The sequence below is a fragment of the Saccopteryx leptura genome, chromosome 10 (assembly GCF_036850995.1).
Source record: "Saccopteryx leptura isolate mSacLep1 chromosome 10, mSacLep1_pri_phased_curated, whole genome shotgun sequence".
NCBI lineage: Eukaryota > Metazoa > Chordata > Mammalia > Chiroptera > Emballonuridae > Saccopteryx > Saccopteryx leptura.
The window spans coordinates 69,830,977-69,837,613 of record NC_089512.1 but is presented as its reverse complement, the minus strand read 5'-3'; the positions used below and the strand labels follow the sequence as shown (position 1 = coordinate 69,837,613).

The 6,637-nt window shown below is 35.2% G+C and overlaps 1 non-coding gene across 1 annotated transcript; it reads right to left on the bottom strand.

Moving 5' to 3' along the window:
• Nucleotides 1-5,635: 5,635 nt before the first annotated feature.
• Nucleotides 5,636-5,711, bottom strand: TRNAS-GGA (transfer RNA serine (anticodon GGA)). The gene has a single exon. It is a non-coding gene; the product is annotated as a tRNA-Ser (tRNA).
• Between the last annotated feature and the right edge of the window lie 926 nt (nt 5,712-6,637).

Sequence of the window (6,637 nt, the reverse complement as noted above, 5' to 3'; positions counted from 1 at the left end):
ATAATTAAGAAGAATCAGTCAGAAATGACAAATACAATATCTGAAATGAAGACTACACTAGCAGCAATTAAAAGCAGGATGGATGAAGCAGAGGATCGAATCAGTGATTTAGAAGACAAGATAATTGAAAACACAGAAGTGGGGCAGCAAAAAGAAAAGAGAATAAAAAATCTGAGAAAACTCTAAGAGAGCTGTGTGACAATCTAAAGAGAAACAACATCTGCATCATAGGAGTTCCTGAAGAAGAAGAGAAAAAACAAGGGTTAGAAACCTTGTGCAATCAAATCATAGCAGAAAACTTTCCTAAGTTGAGGCAGAAAAATGTAACACAAATTCAAGAGCACAGAGAACTCCATTAAAGAGAAACACAAAGAAATCCACACCGATACATCATAATTAAAATAGCAAAGCTAAGAGATAAAGAGAAAATATTAAAAGCTGCTAGAGAAAAGAAGGCTATCACCTACAAAGGAGCCCCCATAAGATTGACATCCGACTTCTCAACAGAAACACTTGAGGCCAGAAGGGAATGGCAAGAAATATTCAAAGTAATGCAGAATAAGAGCCTACAACCAAGACTACTTTATCCAGCTAGGCTATCATTTAAACTTGAAGGAGAAATAAAAAGCTTCCAGACAAAAAATAAACTCAAGGAATTCATTACAACGTAACCAAGGCTGCAAAAATTGTTAAGGGGCCTGGTGTAAACAGACAACAGGAAAAAGAACAGAGCAAAAGAGGAATATAGCTTTAAAGAACAAAATGGCAATAAACAACTACATATAATAATAACCTTAAATATAAATGGATTAAATGATCCAATCAAAAGACATAGAGTAGCTGAATGGATAAGAAAACAGGACCCATACATATGCTGTCTACAAGAGACACACCTCAAAGCAAAAGATGCACATAGACTAAAGGTAAAAGGATGGGAAAAAAATATTTCATGCAAATGGAAATGAAAGAAATGCTGGGGTAACAATACTTATATCAGACAAAATGGACTCTAAAACAAAGACTATAAAAAGAAAGAAAAAAGGTCACTACATAATGATAAAGGGATCAATCCAACAGGAAGATATAACCATCATAAATATCTACGCACCTAATATAGAAGCTCCTAATTATATAAAACAGACTTTGATGGATAAAAAGGGTAAGATCAACAGCAATATCAAAATAGTAGGAGATTTCAATACCCCACTAACATCACTAGATGGATCCTCAAGAAAGAAAATTAACAAAGAAACAGCATATTTAAAGGACACATTAGGTCAACTCGATTTAATAGATATTTTTAGAACCTTTCATCCTAAAGCAGCAGAATATACATTCTTTTCAAGTGCTCATGGTACATTCTCTAGGATAGACCACATGTTAGGGCACAAAAGTGGTCTCAACAAATTTAAGAAGATTGAAATCATATCAAACTTTTTCTCTGATCACAATGGCATGAAACTAAAAAAAAACCACAACAGAAAAACTCAAAAATTATTAAACACATGGAAACTAAATAGCAGGTTGTTAAATAATGAATGAATTAAGAATGAGATCAAAAAAGAAATAAAGAAAACTCCTAGAAATGAATGATAATGAGCATACAACAACTCAAAATTTATGGGCCACAGCAAAAGCAGTACTGAGAGGGAAGTCCATAGCACTACAGGCATACTTTAAGAAGCTAGAAAAAGCTAAAATAAACAACTTAACCCTGCATCTAAAGGAACTAGAAAAAGAACAGCAAGTAAAGCCCAGATGTAGTAGAAGGAAGCAAATAATAAAAATCGGAGTAAAAAAATTACATAGAGGCTAAAGAAACAATACAGAGGATCAATGAAACAAGGAGCTGGTTCTTGAAAAGGTAAATAAGATCAATGAACCTTTAACTATACTCACCAAAAAAAAAAAAAAAAAAAAAGAGAGAGAGAGAGAGAGAGAGAGAGAGAGAGAGAGAGAGAGAAAGGACTCAAATAAATAAACTTAGAAATGAGAGTGGAGAAATAACAACCGACACAACAGAAATAGAAAATATTGTAAGAAAATACTATGAAGAACTGTATGCCAAAAAAGCTAGACAACCTAGATGAAATGGACAAATTCCTTGAAACATACAATCTTCCAAAAATCAATCTGGAAGAATCAGAAAACCTAAAAGACCGATTACAACAAATGAGATCAAAACAGTTATCAAAAAACCTCCAACAAAGAAAAGTCCTGGGCCTGATAGCTTCACAAGTGAATTCTACCAAATATTCAAAGAAAAACTAACTCCTATCCTTCTCAAGCTATTTCAAAAAATTCAAGAGGAAGGAAGACTTCCAAGCTCCTTTTATGAGGCGAACATAATTCTGAATCCAAAACCAGACAGACAACACACACACAAAAAATTATAGGTCAATATCATTGATGAATATAGATGTAAAATCCTCAACAAAATATTAGCAAACTGGATCCAGCAATATATGAAAAATATCATACACCATGATCAAGTGGGATTATTCTGGGGAGGCAAGGCTGGTACAATATTTGCAAATCAATCAATATGATTCATCACATAAACAAAAGAAAGAAGAAAAATCACATGATAATTTCAATAGATGCAAAAAAAGCATTTGATAAAATCCAGCACCCATTCATGATCAAAACTCTCAGCAAAGTGGGAATACAGGGAACATACCTCAACATGATAAAAGTCATCTATGACAAACCCACAAGCAACATCATACTCAATGGGCAAAAATTAAAAGCAATTTCTCTAAAATAAGGAACAAGGCAGGGGTGCCCCCTTTCACCACTCTTATTCAACATAGTTCTGAAAGTCCTAGCCACAGCAATCAGACAAGAAGAAATAAAAGGCATCCAAATTGGAAAAGAAGTACAACTCTCATTATTTGCAGATAATAAGATATTGTATATAAAAAACTCTAAGGACTCAGTCAAAAAACTAATGGACCTGATAAATGAATTCAGCAAGGTGGCAGGATATAAAAATAATACATAAAAATCAGAGACATTTTTATACACCAACAATGAACTGTCAGGAAGAGAAATTAAGGAAACAATCCCTTTCACTATTGCAACCAAAAAAAAAAAGTACCTAGGAGTAAATTTAACCAAGAAGATTAAAGACTTTTACTCGGATAATTATAAAACATTGATAAAAGAAATCAAGGAAGATACAAACAAGTCGAAGCATATACTGTGTTCATGGTTAGGAAGAATAACCATCATTAAAATGTCTATATTACCCAAAGCAATTTATAAATTCAATGCAATACCAATTAAAATACCAATGACATACTTCAAAGATATAGAACACATATTCCAAAAATTTATATGGAATCAAAAAAGAACACGAATAGCCTCAGCAATCTTGAAAAGGAAGAATAAAGTGGAGTTATCACATTTCCCGATATCAAGTTATACTACAAGGCCATTGTACTCAAAATAGCTTGGTACTGGCATAAGAACAGGCATATAGATCAATGGAATAGAAAAGAGAACCCAGAGATAAACGAACAGCTTTATGGACAACTGACATTTGACAAAGGATGTAAGAGCATACAATGGAGTGAAGACAGCCTCTTTAATAAATCGTGTTGGGAAAATTGGACATTTACCTGCAAAAAATAAAACAAGACCACCAACTTACACCATGCACAAAAATAAACTCAAAATAGATAAAAGACTTAAATGTAAGCCGTGAAACCATAATCATCTTAGAAGAAAACATAGGCAGTAAGTTCTCCGACATCTCTCGCAGCAATATATTTACTGATTTATCTCCACGGGCGAGTGAAATAAAAGACAGAATAAACAAATGGGACTATATCAATCTAAAAAGCTTTTGCACAGCTAAAGACAATAACAGAATAAAAAGACAAACTACACAATGGGAGAACATATTTGACAATATGTCTTATAACAGGTTAAATGCCAAAATTTATAAAGAACTTGTAAAACTCAACACCAGGAATACAAATAATCCAATCAAAGAATGGGCAAAAAAAAAAAAAAAAAAAAAAAAAATGAATAGACACTTCTCCAAGAGGACATACAGATTGCCAATAGGCATATGAAAAAATGGTCATTATCACTAATCATTAGAAAAATGCAAATTAAAACCACAATGAGATATCACCTCACTCCAGTCAGAATGGCGCTCATTAACAAAACAACACATGATAGATTCTGATGAGGATGTAGGTAAAAGGGAGCCCTCCTGCACTGCTTGTCGGAATGCAGACTGGTACAACCGCTGTGGAAAACAGTATGGATATTCCTCAAAAAATTAAAAATTGAACTGCCTTTTGACCTGGCTATCTCACTTTTAGGAATATACCCTAAGAACACCATAGCACTCTTTCAAAAGGAGAAATGCACCCCCATGTTTATGGCAGCATTGTTCACAATAGCAAAGGTCTAGAAACAGCCCAAGTGTCCGTCAGAGGACGAGTGGATTAAAAAGCTTTGTTACATATATACTATGGAATACTACTCATCCATAAGAAATGATGTCATCGGATCATTTATAATAACATGGATGGACCTTGATAACATTACACTGATTGAAATAAGTAAATCAGAAAAAACTAAGAACTATATGATTCCATATACATAGATGGGACATAAAAATGAGACTCAGACATGGACAAGAGAGTGATGGTTACAGGGGGGGGGATGGGAGGAGGAAGGAGAGGGATGGTGTGGGGGGAGGGGAAGGGCACAAAAGAAACCAGAGAGAAGGTGACGGAAGACAATTTGACTTTGGGTGAGGGGTATACAACATAATCAAATGTCAGAATAATCTGGAGATGTTTTCTCTGAACATATGTACCCAGATTTATCAATATCACCCCATTAAAATTAATTTAAAAAATACTGAAGAAAGATGGTAGACAATCAAATAAACTTCCTGACCAGAAGGACATCAGGGAAAAACAAGTCATTAAAAAATCAGAGAACTGAACTGCATTCTTTCTGATACATTTAAGTTCTTAGGATGGTTTTATAGAAGACAGCATCTGATAGCAACGGGCTGAGAGTCCCACAAATCTGAAGTCAGCATTGAGAAATGGTGACCCTTCCAGTATGGCTCCCTTTCTAAGACTCAGTGATCTCATTCTGGAGATGAGTAGAAGTGGTGAGGAACTTGTATTGGATGTGTATATTTTTAGGTTCTGTTTCTGAGTGTGAGGAGGGTTGGAGGCTTTTGAAGTTCTTTCCTGGCTATTCAGTCAAGAAAATAGGCCAAGAGCTCAGTTAGACCAAGGAGATCAGTAATTTACTTTTGCATGGCCATTGGCTTTCTTTTTCTTTTTTTTTTTTTTGTATTTTTCTGAAGCTGGAAACGGGGAGAGACAGTCAGACTCCCGCATGCGCCCAACCGGGATCCACCCGGCACGCCCAACAGGGGCGACGCTCTGCCCACCAGGGGGTGATGCTCTGCCCCTCCGGGGCGTCGCTCTGTTGCGACCAGAGCCACTCCAGCACCTGGGGCAGAGGCCAAGGAGCCATCCCCAGCGTCCAGGCCATCTTTGCTCCAATGGAGCCTTGCTGTGGGAGGGGAAAAGAGAGACAGAGAGGAAGGAGAGGGGAAGGGGTGGAGAAGCAAATGAGTGCTTCTCCTGTGTGCCCTGACCGGGAATCGAACCCGGGACTTCTACACTCCAGGCAGACGCTCTACCACTGAGCCAACCGGCCAGGGCCATTGGCTTTCTTTTTAACCCTTTTCCCCAAGAATATCCTAAAGTACATTCTGTTAGGATATGTTAGTGGTAAAGACAAATTCAAGATATTGAAGTTTTAATGGATGTTGGTTGCTTAATAAACCTTGTTAGGAGATAAAAACGAGTGAATGAACAAATGAAATTTTTTTATTTACTGATGAGAGAGAGGAAGAGAGAGAGAAAGAGAAAAACATCGATTTGTTATTTCACTTAGTTATATATTCATTGGTTAATGCTTGTATGTACTTTGACCAGGGATCAAACCTGCAACCTTAGCATAACAGGATGACACTCTAATCAACTGAGCTACCTGGCCTATGCCAAACAAATGAGATTTTGACAATGATAACATCTAGAATCAATTCATATTAAAGTATTTTATTTAGAACTCCCCAAAATTGGAGTAGGAAAGGACCTCAGAAATGAAATCTAATGCATTTTTTAAGAAGTTCATGAGAAAACTGAATAACTTCCTTTTTTTATTTAAAATTTTTTTAGCTATCTGAATTATAGTGTCAGAATTGGGTATTTAACTCAATACAATGTTATGCTTTTATTACATTATTCTCTTTTGGGTTGCCAATTCTCTGCAACTTGCTTTATGGAAAAACTTGGGTATTTTTGTTTGCTTGCTTCTTATTCCTATTTGAATAATCAATACCCAAAACCAATTATTTAGATCAATCTTGGAAAAGTAGGAATTATTCTAACATCTTACACTATATTAAATTTTTTAATTTCTTGGGCTATCATGCCAACTTTGCAAAGCAAGAAGCATTAATAAAATGGTGTTAATGATTTTGTAAAAATAATCACTACAGAAAAGTTTTGTTGCCATTATAAAACAATACCTTTTTAGACCCTAGACAAACAACAAGAAAAGTTATTACTAAAAAATACTAAAA